This window comes from Gopherus evgoodei, chromosome 2 (genome assembly GCF_007399415.2).
Source record: "Gopherus evgoodei ecotype Sinaloan lineage chromosome 2, rGopEvg1_v1.p, whole genome shotgun sequence".
Classification (NCBI taxonomy): Eukaryota; Metazoa; Chordata; order Testudines; family Testudinidae; genus Gopherus; species Gopherus evgoodei.
The window spans coordinates 77,828,164-77,853,077 of NC_044323.1; the positions used below are offsets into that span (position 1 = coordinate 77,828,164).

The 24,914-nt window shown below is 46.6% G+C and overlaps 1 protein-coding gene across 5 annotated transcripts in view; it reads left to right on the plus strand.

Annotated features, from left to right (window-relative positions):
* The first annotated feature begins 1,024 nt into the window (after positions 1 to 1,024).
* Positions 1,025 to 24,914, plus strand: part of POMGNT2 (protein O-linked mannose N-acetylglucosaminyltransferase 2 (beta 1,4-)) — a 165,912-nt gene continuing 142,022 nt past the window's right edge. For 3 of the 5 annotated variants that reach the window (XR_003998846.1, XR_003998847.1, XM_030551040.1), the window contains exons 1-2: positions 1,025 to 1,276; positions 19,940 to 20,022. The gene's annotated coding sequence lies outside the window, so the exon portion shown is untranslated. The remainder of the gene's footprint in view (positions 1,277 to 19,939; positions 20,023 to 24,914) is intronic. The other 2 variants (XR_003998849.1, XM_030551041.1) reach the window with 1 other exon arrangement.

Consider the following 24,914-nt stretch of genomic DNA (forward strand, 5'->3'; position numbering starts at 1 on the left):
CCTATGAGGAGAGGTTGAGGGAACTGGGCTTATTTAGTCTGCAGAAGAGAAAGGGGGGATTTGATAGCAGCCTCAGCTACCTGAAGAGGGGTTCCAAAGAGGATGGAGCTAGGCTGCTCTCGGTGGTGGTAGATGACAGAACAAGGTCTCAAATTGCAGTGAAGGTTTTCTAGGTTGGATATTAGGAAAAACTATTTCACTAGGAGGATGGTGAAGCACTGGAATGGTTACCTAGGGAGGTGGTGGAATCTCCATCCTTGGAGGTTTTTAAGGTCCTGCTTGACAAAGGCCTGGCTGGGATGATTTAGTTGGTGTTGGTCCTACTTTGAGCAGAGGGTTGGACTAGATGACCTCCTGAGGTCTCTTCCAACCCTAATCGTCTATGATTCTATGATTTTAGATTCAGACAATAAGCAGGTAAGTCCAAAGTAAGGTTACAGGACCAATCTCATTTCTGTTGTTCGCATATCTGTTGTGTGAGTCATAAGAAATTATGGTTCATCCATTTAAAAAGAAGAATATTCCCTAGTGGAATGACTATGTGGAAGCCCATATGACATGACTAACAAAACAATTGTTAGAAAGACAAGGTGAGTAAGGTAATATCTTTTATTGGACTAACTTCTGTGGGTGAAAGAGACAAGCTTTTGAGCTCATAGAGAGCTCTTCTTCAGGATCTGGGCCCGATCTTCTCCATACCCTGAGCTCTGTGTAAGCACCAAAGCTTCTCTCTCTCACCCACAGAAGTTGATCCAATAAAATATATTACCTCACTTATCTTGTCTCTTTAACAACCTGGCCCCAACACTGAATAAAATAACCACACCGCATTTAAAGAAACAGAAGATTATTCCTCCTCCTCTTCTCCCTACTCCCCTACACACAGAGACGCTTCCAGGAGAACCAAAAGTAAAGTAGGACTATATTACAAAACTACCATCCCCACAATGCACTTTGGCAGTTCAGGGGCTGGTAGAAAGAAAGTGACCATGCAGGCACTGAGCATGAGCAAGTGGCTGTCTGAGAGCAGTGCTGGGCGCTCAGGGACTGGACGTAAAGAAGAGTGCAAGTGGCGGGGTGGACGCGCTTTCCGCTGCCCTTTTGCAAACACTTTGCGAGAGCCGCTGCCCGGGCCTGAGGCGCTGGTGCTCGCTGCTGCGCGCGCCAGGGGGGTGAAGTTGTGAGGTTCCGCGGTGGGCGGAGACAGAACGCGGAGCCTCTGCTGAAGCGACGGCAGGAGGAGGAGGCGCCCGGGCAGTGGCTGCGGCGGCTGCAGGTGAGGAGTTCGGCGTGAGACCCGGCCAGCGCGGCGGAGCGGTGCAGGGCATAGCTCAACGGGCGGCGCTTGGTTCAGACCTCAGCTTGGTTTCGCGGGAGTGCAGAGGCCCCGCCGTTCTCTCGTGTGCGGACACTGAGGGCTTGTCTACATCAGAAAGTTGCAGCGCTGGTGAGGGAGTTACAGCGCTGCAACTTTGAGAGTGTCCACATCTGCAGGGCATCACCAGCGCTGCAACTCCCTCTTTGCAGCGCTGGCCGTACTCCCGTTTTGTCTCGGGTGTAGAGGATCCAGCGCTGGTGATCCAGCGCTGGTAATGCAATGTAGACACTCACCAGCGCTTTTCTTGACCTCCGTGGAAGGAGGAAGCCTCTGGTAATCAAGCTGGTTTCCTTTCCCGGTTTGCCCTCTCGGTCCCGGAGCCAGCCAGCAAACCGCAGGGAAGGAGACCTGCTTGCTCGGGGTTCCGGGACCGAGAGAGCAAACCGGGAACGCCGCGGTTTGCTCTCTCGGTCCCGGAGCCAGCCAGCAAACCGCGGGGAAGGAGACCTGCTTGCTCGGGGTTCCGGGACCGAGAGAGCAAACCGGGAACGCCGCGGTTTGCTCTCTCGGTCCCGGAGCCAGCCAGCAAACCGCGGGGAAGGAGACCTGCTTGCTCGGGGTTCCGGGACCGAGAGAGCAAACCGGGAAAGGAAACCAGCTTCGCCGCGGTTTGCTCTCTCGGTCCCGGAACCCCCCTTGAAGCCGCCCAACAGCGCTGCAGTGTGGCCACATCTAACACCACTTGCAGCGCTGGTTGCTGTAAGTGTGGCCACTCTGCAGCGCTGGCCCTATACAGCTGTACTAATACAGCTGTAACAACCAGCGCTGCAAAATTTTAGATGTAGACATGGCCTGAGGCATGCTCTGTGTGCTGAGCAGGGACTGTGAAACCAGCCGGGATCTCAAATATCGGCTCGGTTTGGCAGGTCGGGCTCCGCATGTCGTTTCTTGCAACTGCAAGGAGCTTCCGAAGTATAGGCTGAGTCTATAATTTGAGAGGAAAAATAGAAATTCGAAAGGGAAGAGGAACTGGAAACTTTGTGGGATATAGAGATTAGGCATGGGTGATTTGTCCCCATCTGTACATTGGGAATAATGATCCTAGTCGTCTTTTAGATTTCAAAGTGCTTTACAAAGAAGCTAAGTGCTATTTAAGAGTTAGGTGTTGTTATTCCTTTCTCATCACTGTCACGTCTGTCTGTCACTGTCACAACTTAGCGCCTTCCCTCTTGAAAGCACTTTAAGATGCAGGGCCGGCTTTAGGCCAATTCCACCAATTCCCCTGGATCGGGCCCCATGCCCAGTGAGAATCTCTTCTCTGGCTAGAGGCACCTTTTTAATTTTTACTCACCTGGCAGTGCTCCCAGTCTTCAGCAACTCTTCGGTGGTGGGTCCTTCGCTTGCTCTGGGTCTTCGGCAGCGGGTCCTTCAGTACCGTCAAAGACCTGGAGCGAGTGAAGGAGCCGCTGCCAAAGTGCTACCGAAGACTCGGAGCACCGCCTGGTGAGTACAAGCCCTATGTGGTTTTTTACATTCTTTTTTTTTTATATATATAGTCATCCCTGCTGAGGCCCCGTCGAAACTGTTTGAATTGGGCCCCACACTTCCTAAAGCCGGCCCTGTTAAGACGGGGGTAATTGTCAGAATTGGAGCACTGCTCCTGAACTGTCCATGAGGCAGGAGAAGTTGATTACATTATGATACCAAACCATTGCTTAGCTCCCCATTGCAATTTTCATGTCCTAAACATTTAAAGCCCTTGCCCCTCTAGGGTGCCATGCCTGTAAGCTGATCCACATGGACAGCTCTCTGTGTCTGTTCACAGACCTATTAACTTTGAGACTTTTTTTAAAAATCTGGAGGGCAGGGGAAGAAAGCCAGCACTGAACAGAGCAAATCCCGGACCTTGAACCATTAGTACCTCCATAAACCTTTCTCCTTTGACTCCTTGGATGAAAGGTTGACATTGAAGGTTGTTAGTAAAGCTGGTTGGGAATATTTCAGTGAAACGTGCCCCCCTTGAAATGGGTCACTTTCAATGAAGTGTTTATTTGGAAAGTTTTCAGGTCTTGGATGGAATTCCTAGGGTGTGGGTAAGAGATCTGATTAGCCAACAGCATTAGGGTTACAGCACGCACAGGGGATGTGGAAGGCTCCAAGTTCAAGTCCCTGTTCTGCCTGATTCCCATATCCCAGCAAGTGCCCTAACCACTAGGCTGGGGAGTCACTCTCTCTTTATAGGCACTGAGGCAGAAAGAGATGGACTCTGTAGAGTGTTGATTAGGGAAGTTGCCTGGGAATTCAGAGACCCAGGTTGAAGTCCCTACTCTATCTGAATTGGAGTTAAGCACCTAGGTGCTTTTGAAAATCCCATTAGGTGCCTATCGGTGTCTTTAAGTGTAAATATCTTTGTAAATCAGGCCCTCCATGGATATGGAGACTGAATTATCCCATCACTTTAATGGGGTGGCTTTCCATATAACAGGTGATGTGTAAGGACTAAATATTATGGTGAAGTTCATATTGCTGCTGCTACTTCTGTACTTATTTGATAATCCTGGAGAATCAAATCCAGGATTTATCTGTCTGGTACCTTACATGAACACTAAATTCACTACCTTCTTCCCCCCCTCCCCTTCAGTTAACACACACTACTCCACCCATATTTACATTGTTCTATTAATATATAATGGCTGCCATTTAAAAGAAAGCATTTGCCAAAAGACACAATAACAAATGCGTATCTAGTTTCATACACTGGTGCACATAACTGCAGTATCTGAGCATCTGATAATTGCAAGGGATAATGGTGGTATATTAAATACCACAATGGGATTACTACTGACAATGCAATGTACGGTAGTTGGCATTTATCTATTAGTAAAGGGCTAGGAGAGAACATTTAGATATATGCTCTAACTTCTAAGATTTCAGGATGCTATTTTACTTTTCTACCCGATCTTGGTATGTTTGAAAATTAGGGTTTCAGCCTGTGCCCATTGAAGTCACTGGTAAAGCTCCCATTGACTTCAGTGGTGCAAGTGCAATCCCCCACAACCAACATACTGGCAACTAACTTCAGAGACTGGAGAGCTAAAAGCATGAGCTGCTACAGTTGCGCTGTAGAGTCAAAGCTCTCTTGTGGGGACTGAAATAGCTCAGTTTCTCTGTGTATCAAGCACTGTGGAGGACCTATAACATGCACTCACCAATGGGTTACACAAGATTAGCTCCAAACTGTAAATACTTAAGTACATGCCTAGGCCGGTGTGAGTAGTGCCGTGGACTTCAATGGAGCTACTCATATGCTTCAAGTTAAACACATTGTTTGCAGGATTTTGCAGTATCCTCCCCATCATTTTCATTGTGGCATACAAAAAATATTGCTACGGTATCTCAGAAACCAACCTTATCATTTATTGCTGCAAAAGCAAATTCGATGGCTTTATGCCTTCAGGGTGGCAGTTCTACTTGGATCCCCCAGTGCTTGCTTTAATTAGCCATCATTGGGGCCAGAGTTCAACCTCCAACACTTGTAAAGTATGCCATGGACATACAATCTAGTTTCCTGTTTAATGTTTCGGGACTAATTATCTACAGCCATTCTCTGTTAAATAACAGTACTAAATGAGTTGGGTAACTAAAGCGAAGTGTTTTTTTTCCAGTTAAATTGTCTGAGCTGTCAGCTCACTTTGACCTTGAGTTTCTTGCGATTGTACCCCTCACCCCCGCTGCAATTTGCAGCTCCCACCAATATGAAACTATTGTTGTTTTTAAGCTTTCTGAAATACAATTATGCTGGTTGGTGTAGCCAGGACATACATTTGTTCTCAGTGGCAGCAAACTAGACTCAGAGTTTTCACAAATATTAATAACAAAGTTATGCCCTAGTCACACCAGCCAACCTAAGTGTTTGCAGAAACTGCTTTTAAAACCTATGGTGCAGATCCTCAGCTTCTGTAAAATGTTGTAGCTCCGTTGACTTCAATGGCCATGTCTAAAATGGTTTCCTAACATGAGGCATGTGAGTGTTTTTTGGAGCCTAAATCTATTTCAAAATCAGATGCTACAGGTGAGCTGAACTTTCCTAGAAAATGTAAAAATGGCTCATCAGAAAGAGTGGATGCCACTGAGAGTGAATAAACACCAGAATCTTGAAATCAGTGTGGATGAGCTTACACCTAGAGTTTTCAAAGTCAGTTACTGGATGGTGCACCAATCCTGTGCCAGACTGGCTTAACTTTCGTAATTACTCTCTGAGTAGTACTCAATAGCACAGTTCACTGCCTCAGACATCAGGGTCTGTTCTGTCATGTTTTGGGAGGATTTCTTTAATAGTTTCTCTATCAAAGCTGTTTAAATGAACCATTCTACTGTCATAGTGATACCTGCTGGTGCTTTTCTAGCTCAGGATCTTTTTGACTATACTACAGACATACTGGGCAGAAATGATGTGTAACAAAGAGAGGCCACAAAATAACCATCAGAATCTTGTCTAAGCCCCGATCCCACAAAGACATAAACACATGCTTAACTTTTAGCATGAGTAATTCTGCTGAGTTCAGTGGCACTACTCACTTGCATTAAGCATGTGTGTGTTTTGCAGGGTCAGGGCCTTATGGTGATATTGTGAAATGAAAAGTGGAAGGTATAACTCTGTTTTTGCATCGGTCTATTGTAGGAATCTCATTCGTAGCTACTGTTACATAACAAAAGGTGCGATATCACTTACAGACAACAGGTAGGCTAATAATACATTTTTGTCCTAATTATTAGTTCAATAGATTTTAACAGTTTAGGTTGAACTCTTAGTTATTTGAAGAATTTCTTGTATTTATATGCTCTTTCTACAGGGAAAAAGAGCAGTGCAAGGTTTCCCATTCTGCCTCATTAATGAGACTTAGTTTTAAATTTGACTCAGGATTTAATTTTGGGGCCAAACTAAGATTTTCTAACTTGAAAGTTCTAGATGAATGTTGCCACGTTTTTATTTTTAAAATTCCAGTGACAACAGTTACTCTTAAACATGTTAACATTTATCTGTATTGTTTGAAACCCTGTAAATGCAACACAAAGCATCCCAAAGTGAAACGGACTTCATTGATTTGTTTTGTAAAAGAAATTGAAGCAATGAAGAGAGAAAAAACTAATAAGAAATTTGGATTTAAAAATTCTTTCACTTTTAATCATCAAAGGTACAGAATTCTATCTGTTTACAATACATCATTGTTAAGTTGACAGCATCCCTTTAATATGCATCTTCTGTGATCTGGAGGGACTGCTGGATATTTTAGCCTCTGGCCAAATTCTCCCTGATCTACACTAGATGAAGGCCATGTCTACACTTACAGTTTTGCAGCGCTGGTAGTTACAGCTGTGTTCGTACAGCTGTGTAGGGCCAGCGCTGCAGTGTGGCCACACTGACAGCTACCAGCGCTGCAGTGTGGCCACATTTGCAGCACTTTCACCGCTGTTGGGAGTGGTGCATTGTGGCCAGCTATCCCAGCATTCAAGTGGCTGCAACATGCTTTTCAAAAGAGGGGGGTGGGGTGGAATGTGACAGAGAGCGTGGAGGAGACAGACAGAATGGATTTTTGGAGTTGACACTGTTCTCAGCTCCCTGCCTTGCAAGTTCTAAGGACTGGAAGATACACAGTGCCGACCTTCAATCATTTAAAAAGTTCTAACTCCCTTCCCCCACTCCTCTCTCATTCACTAAATGCAAATTATGTACTGCTAAATACCTGTCAGATAAGCAGATAAGCAGCTGCTCAACACGGACTCCCCCCTTCCCCTCTGCCATGTGAGCGTGCTGTTTCTCTCTTCAAGCAAACAGCTGTGAACATTCCAAAGTAATTCCCCTGCCTGCCTCCACTTGCTCAGCAAACAGGAGCTGTGTTTGTTTTTTAAATAAGCAATTTGGCTGAACTCCGAGCTCTCCCTTTCTTCCGGTTTGTTGTGGACAGGAATTCTGGGATACCTCCTTATACCCCGGAGGTCAATAAAAGTGCTGGTGGGCATCCACACTTGCTGACCAGCGCTGGATCACCAGCGTTGGAATTCCTACACCCGAGGCTCGACCGGGTGTACAGCCAGCGCTGCAACCAGGGAGTTTGCTTAGGATGTGGCCACATTTGCAGCACTTGCAGCGCTGTTGGGAGTGGTGCATTGTGGGCAGCTATCCCACAGAGCACCTCGTCCCATTTTGGCGCTGTGGCTTGTGGGAAGGGGAAGGAAGTGTGCGGGTCTTTCCGCTTCCTGTTCCAACACCCCGTGGTGCTTTGCTACTCATTCCGAGCATTTTGCCGGCATTGTGAGTCTGCAGCGCGATTTCTGAAATTTCTGTTACATATGGAGCCTGAGCTGCTGAGGACCTTGTTGATGAATGTTGCCAGCACATCACGCATGGCAGTGGAGCTATTCCTTCAGCTGCAAAGTGACAGTGAGGAGTCAGACGATGATATTGAAACGCCTGACGCTCAAGACACTCAATTGCTTGTGGCAGTAACAGACGTGCTCAGCACCGTGGAAAGGCGCCTTTGGGCTCGGGAAACCAGCACTGAGTGGTGGGATCACATCGTCCTGCAAGCCTGGGATGACGAGCAGTGGCTGCAGAACTTTCGGATGAGAAAAGCCACTTTCATGTCACTGTGTGCTGAGCTCGCCCCTACCCTGTGGCGCAGGGACACGAGATTGAGAGCTGCCCTGCCAGTGGAGAAGCGGGTGGCTATTGCAATTTGGAAGCTGGCAATTCCAGACAGCTACCGATTGGTGGCAAACCAGTTTGGAGTGGGAAAGTCCACCGTTGGAATGGTGGTGATGCAAGTTTGCACAGCCATTAATCGCACCCTGCTAAGAAGAACTGTGACTCTGGGGAACGTGCAGGACATTGTGGAAGGCTTTGCACAAATGGGTTTCCCTAACTGTGGAGGGGCAATAGATGGGACGCATATTCCTATTGTGTCACCACCCCACCTGGCATCAGAGTACGTTAATCGCAAGGTGTATTTCTCCGTGGTTCTGCAAGCGCTTGTGGATCACAATGGGCGTTTCACTGACATTTACTCAGGATGGCCTGGAAAGGTGCACGATGCACGCATCTTTCGGAACAATGCCCTGTTCAGGAAGCTGAGGGCCGGGACTTTTTTCCCAGACCGCAAGATCACAGTAGGGGACGTCGAAATGCCCACTGTGATCCTTGGAGACCCCGCTTATCCCTTAATGCCTTGGCTCATGAAACCGTATGCAGGGAAGCTTGACAGGAGCAAGGACCGGTTCAACTGCAGGCTGAGCCGGTGCAGAATGACTGTGGAGTGTGCTTTTGGCCGTTTGAAAGGCCGCTGGAGGTGTCTTTATGGGAAGCTAGATTTGGGGGAAAGCAGCATCTCCGCTATTATATCCGCATGCTGTACCCTCCATAATATTTGCGAAGGGAAGGGTGAAAGATTCAGTGAGGAATGGACCTCCGAGGTTCGACGCCTAGAGGATGAATTTGCACAGCTGGAGAGCAGGGCTACTAGAGAGGCCCGGGAAAGGGCTTCAAGGATTAGGGATGCCTTAAGGGAGCAATTTGATGCTGAGAGCCAACAGTAATGTTTGGTGCCTTTGCTGTGCTCCTTTCTACCTTGAGGTACAATATTTACCACTTCCTGCAATAATAAAACGTATTGTAAAAGCCATAAAATCCTTTATTCGAAGTACAGTACATAAAAGGCCAGAGGGGTTAGGGTGGTGGACTGTACATTCAGTGGTTTGAATATGTCCTGTTTGGATTGGTGTTCAATGTCTGCTGCACTTCAGGATTACTATGCTGCAGGGTAATGGGAGTGGAGTGCACAGGGTAAGAATTGTAGTTATCAGGGCTGGTAGGTGATCGCACAGGTGTTGGGGACAGCTAGGGGTAATAAGAAACTGGCTGCTGGAGAAAGGTGTTTTGTGCAAATACTGGGGAACAAGACAGAGAGCTTTGGGAGGGATGTGGGTTACCACGGTACAGATCTGCCTGCATGGCTACGAGAGACTTGAAAGAGTCAGTTTGGCGAGCCAGGAGGCTTATCATGTGCTTTGAGGTTTTTTTGGTAGCCAATTCCTTTCTCCTGCTTTGTGTTTGCCTCCACTCATACATTTTCTCCCTCCATTCCTGCATCTTCCTACTTTCTCTGTTGTAGTGATTCATAACTGCTTTGATCAACTCCTCTTTTGATTTTCGTGGATTTTTTCTCAAGTTCTGCAACCGATGTGAGGCTGGTGATCCGGCTGCATTAGTCAAGGTCACTAAAAAAAACATAGATAGAAACATGTAATACACAGAGGCTACATTGTTTATTATCACACAGTGAAGGAGTTTGTAGACTTTTTGTAGCATCATTCCCACATGCCTAACATAACACTGAGAGGCCAGGGAAGCGAAGGCATGGCAAGCAATGGGGTGAGTGTTTCTGCCCCGACTTCACCTGGGAGGGGGAACTGACTGATGGCTCACTGGGGTTTATCTGCACTGGGGAGAGGAGGTAGCTGGTGGCCTGCACAGGGGACAGTAGGGAACATGAAGGTGGCGAGCTGCTGGTGGGGGGGGGCAGTCCGCGGAACTGCCGGCCTGCTGGAAAGGGGGGTGGGGAGACCGGAACGCACCGCGGGGCTGGCTACCTGTTGGAAGGGGGTGGGGAGACCGGAACGCACCGTGGGGCTGGGGGGGGACCGCGAACCTGGCGCCCTACACTCAAGTATCCCTAAATTCTCAGCAGGGTTTCCTACTGCCAGATATATCACTGCTGCGTGTTACCTGGGAAGAGAGGGAGGGTCTTCTACAGCAATGTGGATTCCCTCTGGCCCCTATGCAGCTTGCCTGTGTGCAGCCATGGTCCCCCCACCCCTCGCTGCACAGTGGATCGGACGAGTTAGCCTGACCGGGACAAGGACCACGGTGGCTCTTCCGATAAACTTGAGAAAGCACATTGCCCACACTCTGGCTGCAACTTTTCAAGAGATTACTGAGGCAGATTACAGAGACATGATAGAGCAAATCAATGGGGTATTCCACGTTTAGGCATGCATGCAGGCAGCCATAACCCAAACCCTCCTCTCCCAAAACATAAAAATCTGCTTACCCCGAGCACACTCCGCAGCTTCTTCCTCACCAGCAACTTCCAGCTGTTGCGACTGGCTAGCCTCCTCCTGGCTTGAGAAGAGCTCCTGGCTGCATGCCTCCTGGGACTCCAGGGTGTCTCCCTCCACCACAGTAGCCTGACTCTCGGCTTCCTCTACACCCTCCCCCACTTCTCCCTGCTCTGAACTCTCCATCATGCTTCTAGGATTGGCAGTGGGGTCACACCCAAGTATGGCATCCAGCTCCTTGTAAAAATGGCAGGTTGTGGGGGCAGCTCCTGAGCGGCGATTTCCCTCATGGGCTTTGCAGTAAGCACTGCGCAGCTCCTTAATTATTACCCTGCACTGCAATGCGTCCCGTTCATGGCCCCTTCTCAGCAAGGACTGTGATATCTGCCCATAGATATCATAATTTCTCCGGCTGGAGCGCAGCTGTGCTTGCACAGCTTCCTCACCCCAAACACTGATGAGGTCCTGCAGCTCGGAACTGTTCCATGCTGGGGCTCGTCTGGGGCGTGGAGGCATGGTCGCTGATTGATTGATTGATTGATTGCACTCCACACCTGCCTGAGCAAACAGGAAGGGGATTTTTAAAATTCCTGGGGCATTTAAAGGTGGGGTCAGCTGAGCCCAGGGCAGTGGAGTGTGCCTGATTACCAGAGAGGCTTCTAAGATATGCTGGGATACCTCCTTATACCCCGGAGGTCAATAAAAGCGCTGGTGGGCTTCCACACTTGCTGACCAGCGCTGGATCATCAGTGCTGGAATCCCTACACCCGAGGCTCGACCGGGTGTACAGCCAGCGCTGCAACCAGGGCGTTGCAGCGCAGGCCATGGTTTGCAAGTGTGGCCACATCCTAAGTTGCAGCGCTGTAACCCCCTCACCAGCGCTGCAACTCTCTAGTGTAGCCATGGCCTGAGAGTGGTAGCTGGATTCTGTTCCTTCCTTCACACCATCAGCAGAATTGTTTGTGAAGGTCAGTTTCACCTGTGTGCAGGCATGGAAGGCAATAGGGTTACATTAATCTTGCTGTCGATGCGAGATTTTGGCACTGCTCAGACTATGATTTTTGGCACAGTTTTTTTTTTTAATTTATTTATTTATTTTTAAAAATAAATTTCACAGCAGAGATGCAGGGGAAAGAAAACAGTAAGTCACAGACAGTTGGGGGCAGGGGTTTCACAGTGAGATCACGCCGCTTTATGCCGGGCTGGGCCCAGCTCCTCACTCTGGGAAATACACCTGGCACACATGGTCGCATGGTCGCAGTGCCACTGAGGTTTGGTGAGTCTGCCCCCCAGTTCCATCTATGAAAGGTTGGATGGGCCATACCTAAGTGGCACTGCAACCGTATATGCCAGGTTGTAATGCCTGGAGTAGGGTGCCAGGACCAGCCTCACGGGAGAAGAGCTGCTACTGCCGGTTGAGTGCATGGTGGATTCATCATGGACTTTATTCAGATACGAGTGCGTGATTACCATGAACACCATAACGTTGGTGCCAAAATTGTAGCCTGAGTCATAGCCAATGTAGCTTTGACATGTTTTAGAAGCCTGCATTGCTGTTGACACAATAGTGTTGCAGTTCTTCTGAATTGCTGTGGGAGCCTGCTGGTGACATTCATATGGAAAATAGTGGCAGCTTTAATACATGCATGTATATGAACATATCCAGAGCTGCAGAGCTACCTCTGTTGAACCTGACATCTCAGGCCTGAACACTGCAATGAGTTGTGTGTGGGTGGCCCTAGCACATGTATGGATCCCCACTGATAGGCCCTGATGGGACTCCATGTGGTTGCAGGAGTCTAACTGCAGAGAGATGGCTGTAGAGCTGTGGTCAGGAGTAGTAAAATCTGTGGCTGGGTTGGATAAAGCTAACATTCCACTGTTGCTAGCATCTGTTCAATAGTGTGGCAATTTTCTTAACCTAATATCCTTTTTTTGGGATAGCAGGAGGAAATACACATAGTCGCTAATAAGAACCGAATATGTTGGTGGGGAAGGAGCAGGGGTTAGCATGAGTCTCTCTTATTCTGTCATGGAATCAGGTAAAGAGGAAAACAAAGCGATTCTGATTTAATTTTTTTTCCTCTGCAAAAATTTTGAAGATGGATGGACACCACCCAGTGACCTCTGGCAGAATTTGCAGATGTCACTTTCACTTTTTGATTTATTGTTTGTCAGGCTACATTGTATGTTCAAATAATTTTTTTCATTTGTAACAGCTTCTGACAGCTATGAACTGATCCTAATCTGACATCGGGGCAGTCAGCTTTAAAAACATACTTGTATTTACAGGATTTTATTTATAGTGCCTGAAATTGAGTGCTCGAAGTTGCGTTTTTCTTGTTTAAGATGGTGAGCAGGTGTGTTGTTTTTGTAGGTAGAATTGCTAAAATTTAAGAATAAGGATGCTCTTGTGGTTAAGGAACTGGAGTGGTGCTTAGAAGACCTGGGTTCAATTCTGGCTCTGTCACAAACTTACTTTTTTACCTGGGGCAAGTCACTTAATATTTCTGTGCCTTAGTTCTCCATTTCAAAAATGATTATAATAATATTCCCTTTGTCTACTTAGATTGTAAAGCTGGCAAAAAAAGACCTTGCAGAAAGGGGGCCTCAAGTAGCTACTATAATACCGATTCTAAAAAATAGTAGTAATACTAATTAATAAAACAGGATTATATGTACCAAAGTGATTGGCACCTTAGATATTCTTCTTGCTAGCTTAATAACCAAATAATTAAAGCCAGTTTTGTAGCTATGCAGAAATGTATAGTACAATTCTTAATGCATTCACAAAGCTAAGGCTGTGCTTTGTAAACCTGAAGAAGAGAAACATGCTGCAGACAAGTTAATTTTTTTAGCTGGACATTTTCTGTGCAATAAATTGAAGTTTTATGTGGCAATTATGCCACAATAACTAGATACATTCCAAAACCTATTACTGTTCTTTCTTTTATTGATGAGGTCAACAAGGAAGTAATTGTATTTAAACGTTAATGCTTTTTGCTTTATATAATTCTTGGTAGAGAGTATAATAAGCTTTGTGTGTTGAGGTGGCGGGTGGGGTGTGAGGTGGGGGTATAAATAGAGATGGGCAAATTCAGATCCAGGCTCAAGTCCAGATTTTAAACTCTTTCATGCCTGAACCTCTAACATTTGGTTGTGCAGATCAAAATTGGGCCTGTTGCTTCACAGAATCATAGAATATCAGGGTTGGAAGGGACCTCAGGAGGTCATCTAGTCCAACCCCCTGCTCAAAGCAGAACCAATTCCCAACTAAATCATTGCAGCCAGGGCTTTGTCAAGCCTGACCTTAAAAACCTCTAAGGAAGGAGATTCCACCACCTCCCTAGGTAACCCATTCCAGTGCTTCACCACTCTCCTAGTGAAAAAGATTTTCCTAATATCCAATCTAAACCTCCCCCACTGCAACTTGAAACCATTACTCCTTGTTCTGACATCTGCTACCACTGAGAACAGTCTAGATCCATCCTCTTTGAAATCCCCTTTCAGGTAGTTGAAAGCAGCTATCAAATCCCCCCTCATTCTTCTCTTCTGCAGACTAAACAATCCCAGTTCCCTCAGCCTCTCCTCGTAAGTCATGTTTTCCAGCCCCCTAATCATTTTTGTTGCCCTCCGCTGGACTCTTTCCAATTTTTCCACATCGTTCTTGTAGTGTTGGTCCCAAAACTGGACACAGTACTCCAGATGAGGCCTCACCAATGTCGAATAGAGGAGAATGATCACATCCCTCGATCTGCTGGCAGTGCCCCTACTTATACAGCCCAAAATGCTGTTAGCCTTCTTGGCAACAAGAGCACACTGTTAACTCATCCAGCTTCTTGTCCACTGTAACCCCTTAGTTCTTTTCTGCAGAACTGCTGCCTAGCCGTTCGGTCTCTAGTCTGTAGCAGTGCATGGGATTCTTCCATCATAAGGGCAGGACTCTGCACTTGTCCTTGTTGAACCTCATCAGGTTTCTTTTGGCCCAATCCTCTAATTTGTCTAGGTCCCTCTGTATCCTATACCTACCCTCCACCGTATCTACCATCTGCAAACTTGCTGAGAGTGCAGTCCACACCATCCTCATTAATGAAGATATTGAACAAAACCGGTCCCGGGACTGACCCTTGGGGCACTCCGCTTGATACTAGCTGCCAACTAGACGTGGAGCCATTGATTGCTACCTGTTGAACCCGACGATCTAGCCTTCTTTCTGTCCACCTTGTAGTCCATTCATCCAGCCCATACTTCTTTAACTTGCTGGTAAGAGTACTGTGGGAGACCGTATCAAAAGCTTTGCTAAAGTCAAGGAATAAACGCATCCACTGCTTTCCCCTCATCCATAGACCCAGTTATCTCCTCATAGAAAGCAATTAGGTTAGTCAGGCATGACTTGCTGTTGGTGAATCCATGCTGACTTTTCCTGATCACTTTCCTCTCCTCTAAGTGCTTCAGAATTGATTCCTTGAGGACCTGCTCCATGATTTTTCCAGGGACTAGGGTGAGGCTGACTGGGCTTGTAGTTCCCCAGATCCTCCTCTTTCCCCTTTTTAAAGATGGGCACTACATTAGCCTTTTCCAGTCACCCGGGACCTCCCCCGATCGCCATGAGTTTTCAAAGATAATGGCCAATGGCTCTGCAATCACAGAGCCACAGTAGGATCTGCTTGTTAGATCTTAAACTGTTTTTATGATGCTGGAGGCAGGAGGGCCAAAATCTGACTTGTAATGCAAAGTTGGTAACAGCCTTAATTATGAACTCACTACTATCACTCTAGAATGTATCATGCAAAAGATAAAATTTGAGTTATAGATGCTCTTTATTCGTATTAAAGAAGCTATTGTTTATATTCTGGTGATTTCAGATGATACAAATTTACTTTGTGAATGATTGTGAACTGCCTGCATATTTTGGAAGCAAACTGTTCCTTTCTTAGGTGAATGAGGAAATCTTCTCTGTGGTTCCTAGGGTATTGGATACCGTCAGAGTCAAGATATTAGACTTGTTGGATCATTGTTCTAAGGAAAATACGCAGTCACATACTTCCCTCTGCCCCCAAACTCCTGTCAGCCGTGATGGCAGAGATGAAATGACTCCACAGCAAGGTCCTTGCTGGTCCCAAAGACTGGGGAAACCCTTCTGTGTGGGGAATGTGCTGTTGAGGCTCTGTGGATGCAAAGGGAGGTTCCCAGAGGCAGCCACTGTTTTGGGGACTGCACCTATAGAAATCTATAGGGGTTATGGGTGTAAAATAATGGTGTGGGAGGGCTGAGGTCCATTCAGGTATAGGGATGGGCTCCAGGACCATACTACCATTGAGGCTGGGGAAGGCAAGAACCATCATAAAAGCACAAGGTCTCTTGGTGGATGGCGTTGGCTTGTGCTGGACTGAGAACGTGACCCCTTTTCCTGTTTTGGTTGGGTGCAAAAATTAGCACCTTCAGCAAATGATTTGAAGGAAGTTCTATGAATGCGACTGACGTTGCAGTCTATATAATTTTATAAAAATATGCTAATGAGTGAATATAATGTAACTGGAATATGCTTCATGCAAAAGGTCTCTTGTAAGGTATCATTACAAAGCTTATAATCTACTGAGTGATCATCCTCTTGTATCTGAAACTAGAAATATGAAATATGACTGAGGACCTATTGTAATTATGCCAAGTGTAGGCCATTAATTATGGTTTGGAATCTTGATAACTCCCATTAACCAGGACCATTGTCTGCAGATAGGTGTGTTTTACCTGTAAGTCTTCCTGGATACGTGTGTGCTGGCAAGTGGGCAATGAAGTCTTGCAGTGGCATGTGATCATGTCACCTGAACTGGAATCCATCTTTAACCTGGTGTCTTTCCATTGAGAAGGAGGGCATGGAAACCCAGAGAGGGACAAAGGATTCCCGCCTTATGCAAAAGATATATAAAGGGGTGGAACAGAACAAAGGGGAGAGAGGAACCATCATGAAGAATCCCCTATCTGCCACCTGAACTGGAACAAGAGCTGTACCAGGGGAAATAATTGTGCCCAGGCCTGGAAAGGGTCCAGTCTGAGGAAAAAATTTACTGAAGCATCTCTGAGGGTGACATTATCTGTATTCAGTTTGATTAGACATAGATTTGCGCGTTTTATTTTATTTTGCTTGGTAATTTACTTTGTTCTGTCTGTTACTACTTGGAACCACTTAAATCCTACTTTCTGTATTTAATAAAATCACTTTTTACTTATTAATTAACTCAGAGTGTGTATTAATACCTGGGGGAGCAAACAACTGTGCATATCTCTCTATCAGTGTTATAGAGGGCGAACAAGTTATGAGATTACTCTGTATAAGCTTTATACAGGATAAAATGGATTTATTTGGGTTTAGACCCCATTGGGAGTTGGGCATGAGTGTTAAAAACAGGAACATTTCTGTTAGCTGCTTTCAGGTAAACCTGCAGCTTTGGGGAAAGTACACCACTACCCCGATATAATGCAAATTCAGATATAACACGGTAAAACAGCACTCTGGGGTGGGGGGACTGCGCGCTCCGGCGACTCAAAGCAAGTTCAATATAACATGGTTTCACCTATAATGCAGTAAAATTTTTTGGCTTCCAAGGACAACGTTATATGGCGTAAAGGTGTAATTCAGACCCTGGGTCTGTGTTGGAGCAAACGGGAGTGTCTGGCTCAGCAAGACAGGGTGCTGGGACCCTGAGCTGGCAGGGATAGAAGTAGTCTTGCCACATCAGGTGGCAGCTCCCAGGGGGTTTCTGTGATCCAACCCGTCACAGCGACCTTGCCATGTTTCCTGTCTGCTACCTATGTATTTTCCCTGGAGGGAGGTTGTTAGCTTTCAGTTCATGTAGATCAATAAATTAAACCTTGCCAGAATTAGCGACCTGGGGCAAGATCACATATTGCCTGTCCAGGCACAGGAGGAGATGCTATTTGGGAGGTATAGAATCCCATAGGAAGAATGCCAGCAAAGGAATGAGATAAAGATGCAGTCGACTATAATGCCATCTGTGAAGGGCAGGTTCTGGCATGAGCTCTCCACATGCAGCTGCCTGTTAGGTGGAGTCTGCATCTGTTGCAGCCGAGATGTTTTTAAACCCTAATCAGGGCCATCCTTAGCCATAGGCAGAACAGGCAGCTGCTTGGGGCACCAGTAGGTCTGGGGGCACTGCTCTGCTAGGAGCCCGGACAGGTGGGAAGCAGTGGAACATGTAAGAGCAGGGCTGCTGGGTCCTAGGGAGAGTGAATGCAGCACAGTCTGAGGGAGGGGATTGGCTGCTGGGGTCTTTGGGAAGGGGTGGGGGAAGGAACTCACCTGTAGGGTGACCAGATGTCCCGATTTTATAGGAACAGTTCTGATTTTTGGGTCTTTTTCTTATACAGACTTCTATTCCCTCCCACTCCCATCCTGATTTTTCACATTTGCTGTCTGGTCACCCCAGGTGGGGGTAATTGGTACTATATAAGACACAGCCCCAAATATGAGGACTGGCCCTATAAAATCAGGACATCTGGATCTGGTCACCCTAGCTGAGGAGGGCGTCTCTCTCTCCCCTCTCCCCATCTCATCCGGGGGGAGCTGCACAGGGCAGGATAAGCTGCTGTGGCTCCATGGGTTCCCTGTCCCTGAGATCAGATGCTGTGCTAACTTCACCATGGTCTGTTGGGCTGGCGGTGGTGCCCATTGGCGAGTGATCGGACCTGAGGGTTTGCTGCTGCTGTTGCAACTCTGCACCCCAAGAGGTGGATTTTGGGGTCCTGCAGTTTTCCACTTATCTCCTCCTCTACTGCAGCTGTTGAACCAGCAGGCTGGGGAGTGAGCCAAGCATGAAAGCAGTCCTGCAGTTGCCATTTAGATTGTCATTTAACAAATTTGTTGGCCAAAAATGCTTGCTAACAATCCTGAATTCAATTTCAATATTTTTTTTAAAAAATCAATATCTTAGCCAAAAACAGAAAATTAAGTTGTGGACAATTATTTGTGACAAGTTTGGTATGAGGAAGGGAGTGGGCCATTTTTCATCAGAGAAACAAAAAATGTTGACTGACTTTCCTCTAGCCCTGTTACTGCCAAATAGAGCCCTCCAACAACTGTAATATGCTCATCTCCTTACTAATGTATAGAGCAGGGGTCGGCAACCCGGCACATGTGCCAAAGGTGGCACGCAAGCTGATTTTTGATGGCATGCAGCGGTGAGCTGAGCGGCTCAGCCTCCCACTGCTCTGGGATTCTGGCTGCTGCCCCATTGCCACCCGAGGTCCCGGCCACCGGCCCCATTCAGCACCCACTGCTGGCCTGTGGACCCCTAAGGAACCCCAGGCTGGGAGTGGGCTGAGCAGACCGGAAGCTGATACCCTGGCTGAGCCAATCAACCCGCTGTCGGCCTGGGGTTCCATTCACTCAGCTGGTAGGTGGGCTGAGCAGGACTAAATTCAACGAAATAGGAACACAAGAGCAACTAATGACAAAGTGCAAGAACCTAGAGCAGTGCTCCCCAACCTTTTTCGTCTGGCGATCACCAGATGAAGGACTGTGGCAGTGGACAAGCATCTGCCGAAATGCTGGCAAAATTCGGCGGCATTTCAGCGGTGACATCTCTGAATGACGCTGCTTATCGGCAGCAAGTGGCGTCATCCAGAGGTGTCGCTGCTGAAATGCCGAATTTTGGTGGCATTTTGGCGGATGCTCATCTGCCGGCCAGTATGCAGGTGCACTGGGAGGCCCCTGTGAGCACCATGGCACCCTCGGGCACTGTGTTGGGGACCCCTGACCTAGAGAGCCTCCTGAAGCACAGTGATCGTTTTGATTTAAATGGACTTGAACTGTATGAAGAATTGAGTTGTTGCCACATGTAAAATCGATGATGGACATTGTACAGTTTACTCATACTGGCAAACTTGTTGACATATATCCTAATGTGTACATTGCCACTCGTATTCTACTGACAATTCCTGTAACAGCAGCATCAGGAGAAGGGAGTTTCTCAAAACTAAAGCTCATTAAAAACTATCTCCGCTCTACAGTGAGTCAGGAACACTTGATTGGTCTTGCTATTGTGCAATCAAACAAGACATCACTTTGTCTTTGTCATACAATGACATTATTACTGATTTTGCAGCCCAAAAAGCCAGAAGGATTGCTTTTAATTAAAAACAAATCCTTGTTTCAATACTTCTTCATATAAATTTGCAATAAAATGTTGACAAATTAAAAAAATATTATTTGCATCATTCTGTCAAATCAGAATTTTTTCTACAGTGCTGCTTCTTTAGTGCTAGTCCATCAGCATTACAGTGTGCTTCATTAAGTTAAACTGGTTTTAATAACGTGCATGTGGCAAGTTTTCCAATAGTGTAAGCTTATGTTTGTGTTGCTAAGAGCAAGACAGGCACAGGGGCACCAGTTTAATAATCCCACCTAGGGCACCATAAATCCTAAGGACAGCCCTGACCCTAATGGTAGAGAGTGATCACTACCATGACACGTTCCCTTCTTTATTATAGGTAGTGGCATGTGCTGGAGGGATCTGCAGTGTGATTGACATTCCATGGTGCTTCCTCTTTATTTTCTTCACACAGGAGAAGAGGTGAGTGGGTGGAGGTTACCTGAGATGTCTGGTTGGAGGAAGAACATGATTTATTAGTGTTCCTTTGGCGGAATGGATAAACAGCATATACTATTTAGACATTTGAAAAATAGGGTACTGTTGTATTTTAAAGGCCACAAGCAATCAACTCTGTTGGCATAAAATCTTGGCACATTGATACCTACATCAAGTTTATAATGTGTGTCCTATTTATAGTGCATTTACTATATAGCCAGCTTGTCTAGTACAGATTTAGTAAGATAATGTGTATAAATAGTATTGACATCTAACGGACAGGTATAAAGTTAATGTAGGATTTAACTCTGGATAATATGCGTTCTGTAGACCTACTGGATCAAATTTATGGAATCACGTGGATTTAATCTGGTCTGTTTTTTCTATATCACATTTAATAATGACTACTCATTTCACAGAATATCTATAACTTGCATTAGTACAGTATTTCTAAGTGGTGTGGTGTGTGTATGTGTGTTTGTTTTATTACGTGCATCTTCCCATTTCTGTTCCCCAGAATTGATAATGGTATTCTGCAACTAGACAGTCCAAAAAAAAAAAGTGGATGCTGATTCCTTCAGTCTTGATTCTGTGAAACCTACTTCTTGATTTCTCCACAGTGTAGCAGGAAAGGGGGCTAGCATGGCAGTGCTATACTTCATCACATTGAGGATGAAAAATTGTGTGTCCTAGACAGTTTACAGACATGTAAAAACACAAGTTTATGTCCTGAAGAATTTACAGTCTAAAGCACTGATCCAACAAAGCATTTAAACACAAGTGTAGTCCCATTGACATTGAATGGGACAACTCACATACACCTCTATCCTGCTATAACGTGACCTGCTATAACACGGGTTCACATATAGCACAGTAGCAGCGGGGCTCCGGCGGCGCTTTAAAGAGTCTGGGGCACCGGCTGCTGCGGGGAGCCCTGAGCCCTTTAAATCACCGCTGGAGTCCTGCTGCTGCTACCCCAGGGCTGTGCAGTGGGGCTCGGGCGGCGCTTTAAAGGGTCCGGGGCTTTGGCTGCTGCGGGGAGCCCCGGTCCCTTTAAATCACCGTCGGAGCCCTGCCGCTGCTACCCCGGGGCTGTGGCAGCGGGGTTTGCCGGCTATTTAAAGGGCCTGGGACTCCTCACAGCGGCTGGAGCCTGGAGCTCTTTAAATCACCGCTGGAGCCCTCCCACCCCTACTCCAATATAATGGGGTTTCAGCTATAACGTGGTAGGGATTTTTGGCTCCCTGCTACCGTGTTATAACAGGGTAGAGGTGTATGTAGAATTAAGCACATGTGTAAGTGCTTGCTGGATCAGGGCCTGAGTGGTCAAAGGGAAGATAAGAGGCATGCAAACTGATACTTTTGCAACAGGCTAGAATAGCATCTGCAGAGTGAAGGGGAGTAAGGATCAGCAGCTAGTCTGCTTACCTGCTAGCTTAACCCGCAGGCAGTCTAACAAGCACAGCTGGGCCCCATTTGAGCTCCGTCATTGGCTGAGGGGATTAGCAGATCTGCTCTTAAGATCAGCAGCAGGCTACTGGCTGCTCAAAGCATTTGTCCACATCTGCGCTAGTTCCTGCACCTGCTTGTTTCCAGCCATGCTTGTCTTGGTCCTCGTCCCGGTCCCAGTCCCACTCCTGCCGTGCCTCACTCCAGGTGACCCTGTTCCAAACCTCCACTCTGATTCCTACCTTTGGTTCCAGGATCTGGTGTCTGACTCTGGTCTGACCCTTGACTCTGACTCCAGCTGTGACTCTTGGTTCTGGCACCTGGCTACTGACTCCTGCTCTGCCCAGTAGGCCTGACCATCCACGTCCCAGTCCCTAACAGTTTAAGCAGCCTGCCAAAAGGAACTCATCAGGAGAAAAGGGGCCCCATTCTCTGCTGTCGGAAATAGTATGCCCTGTACAGAACTTGCAGGGTCACGTTGCTGCCCTACAGCTCCAACCCTGAAACAAAGATTCCACTGCCAGATAAATTCAGCGGTGACCATGGCAAATTTTGTGGACTCCTACATCAGGGTCGACTTGCGTTCCTTTTGCAACCACAAGCATTCCTCACTAGCCAAGCCCAACTAGGACTTACTATCATCTTGCTGACTTGGAAGGCCCTGGTCAGGGCTCCCTGATGGAGAAGTCTAGCCCGCTTCTGGGCCTGTTTGAAAACTTGGTACAACTCTGGCGGTAATCTCTGATGACCTGAATTGCACATGCACAGCAAAGGCTGTGCTTGAAGCATCATGTCTGGGGCATGATTATCTGTTGCCAAATTCGCTGCAGAATTTTGACACCTGGTAGTGGACACTTAGTGGAAGGAGGTTGCGCAGCATTATGACTTCTGGCTTGGCCTCAGTGAAGCAATCAAAGAGTAGCTGGTGCAGGTGGTGTCCCCACTTGGCCTGGCTGGTCTAACTGAGCTGTGTATTAAGATCGATAACTGTCTGTCAGAGTGCTGCCGAGAGTGAAACATAGCCTCCTGTGCGTTGCCATTTTCCCAGACCCCAGCTCACCAACTGCTGGCTTTGCCCCCCAGGCTGAGCCCATGTAAATCAGCCCTGGCTTTCTGATGCTGAAAGAAAATGATGCCTGTGTTGTGGAGAACCTGGACACTTTGCATCAGGCCATCTTGCAAAGGCTTGACCTGCGTCCCGGCTGGGAAAACATCAAGTACCAGGCCCATTAGAGGAGACTGAGCTGGGTTGGTATTCTCCTTCTCCTAACTGCAGTATCCAGTTTTGATATTTGTATGCTGGTACTCTGGCGTTGGTTAACCAGAACCCAACACATCTCTGACTTTCCCTCCAACTTCTATACCCCACCATGTATGACTGTATGATTGTATGACTCTCTCAGCATTGTTTTTATCATCATAGTTTCAGTGACTTGTGTTTTTTTAAATATGTGAGACCCCAGATAATGTTTGTTTCATTTATCATCACAATTGTCCTGCAAATTGAGTTTTTTTGAAGATAATACTGTCAGATGGATTTTCTGGGAAGTCTACACTTGCTAGGAAGAATTTCTGGGGAAACCACAATTGTCAGATACATTTTCTGGCAAGGCCCATGCTTGACGGATGTTGCTGGGGAAAAGACTTGCTGTTACATTGCACGTACAGATTGCCTGTTTGAATGCATATATTATATGGATTTTGTTGAATCGCACATGGCATAGCAGAGTAAGGGACGGATGTTTCTCAGGGATCTGAATACAGAAATGGTGAAACCATTTGTTCAGGAAAGGAACATTGCAGTCTTGCTTTGGCTTCTAGGGAAGCAGCATTTTGTGTGCTCAGTATTAACAAATGGGGAAGATATTTCATCTATACCAGAGAACGAGACAGAAAAACACACCAAAATGGTACAAAGCGTGAACACTTTGTATGTTCTGAACATATCATCTGTTTGCTCCATTTGTTCAAAGTAGTGGGCCATTTTAGTGTGTTTGTGCCTTTTTATATTGTTCATAGTTTTAGAGTTCACTTGCTAGTTACTTCAGCCACATCAAGACTAGGAATTTGGTGTCAAGAACTTTCTGGTGGCTGAGCCTGTGCACCTCTGTCAAAAAAAAAAATACAAGATCTTGGAAACTGTGCCCAAACCACAAGCCCATGTTCAACACCATTCTGTCTTCTCCAGCCACTGCTTGTCTCATCTCAGCAATGGGTCACATGTCCATGGACTTCACTGTGGAACTGCCTCACTGTCAGGGGCACACAACAATTTTAGTGGTGGTTGATCTTTTCATTAAGATGGCACACCTTGTCCTGTGCTGCACCATCATTACTGCCCCAGAAATGGCTTGCCTTTTCCTAGAGAACGTTTTTCTTTGTCATAGATTGCTAACACGTGTCATGTCAGACCAGGGCTTTCAGGTTGTCTTCCATTTCTGATGGGAGTTTCTAAGGCTTTTGGGCATAGAATCCCTCATCTCATCTGCATATCATCTGTACACCAGTGGGCATGTGGAACAAGTCACCCAGATCCTTGAGCAGTTCCTTAGTTCAAAAGGCAGTGATGACCAGAAAACTGGGTTTCCCTGCTTCCCTCTGCAGAACTTGTGTATAATAATACTGCACGCGTCTCCAACCTACAAAGCCCCTTCTTTGCCAACTAGGAGTTTCATTCTCAGTTTCACTCTCACATCCCTGAGAAGTCTCTAGTACAGCTGACATCTGCTAAGGAGGCTTACAAGCACCCTGGTGACCAGCGCCACCAGGCCACCCCCAACCTTGTCATAAAGGATGAAGTTTGGCTGTCCACTCAGAATCTTAGGTCAGCGTGCCTGTCAGCTAAGTTAGACCACCAATATCTCTGTCCATTTCAGATTCTGGAATGGGTCAGTCCAATAGCATTCAGATTCCAGTTCCCTGGGTTCCTCAGGATTTAACCAGTGTTCCATGTCTCCCTCCAGAAGCCTTATGCCAAGAATCCTTTTCCACAGGGCCGGTGCAAGGATATTTTGCGCCCTAGGCGAAAATTCCATCTTGCGCCCCTCCCTCCTCCCCCAAAATCACATACATTATACACAACACACGGTCACAGAGTAACGTTATAATTTAGAATTTATGTTTCTGCGCTTTAAGTTTAGCAAATTTAGAAACAAGTTCCTCCAAGTCAATGTTGTGAGCAATGTCATGTTCTATTGACAAGGTAGATAGCCCAACAATTCTTTGTTGCAACATTGATGTTCGCATATATGTTTTTATCAACTTGAGCTTCGAGAAGCTTTGCTCACCACTGGCCACAGAAACTGGGAGAGTCAAGAGGATGCGAAGAGTCAAGAGTGTTAAGGACACTATCTGTCAGCTTATTTTCCCATATGAAGTTCAGTACATCTTGGGGTGATGAACTCCTTTGGATTCGTCTTGCAATAGCT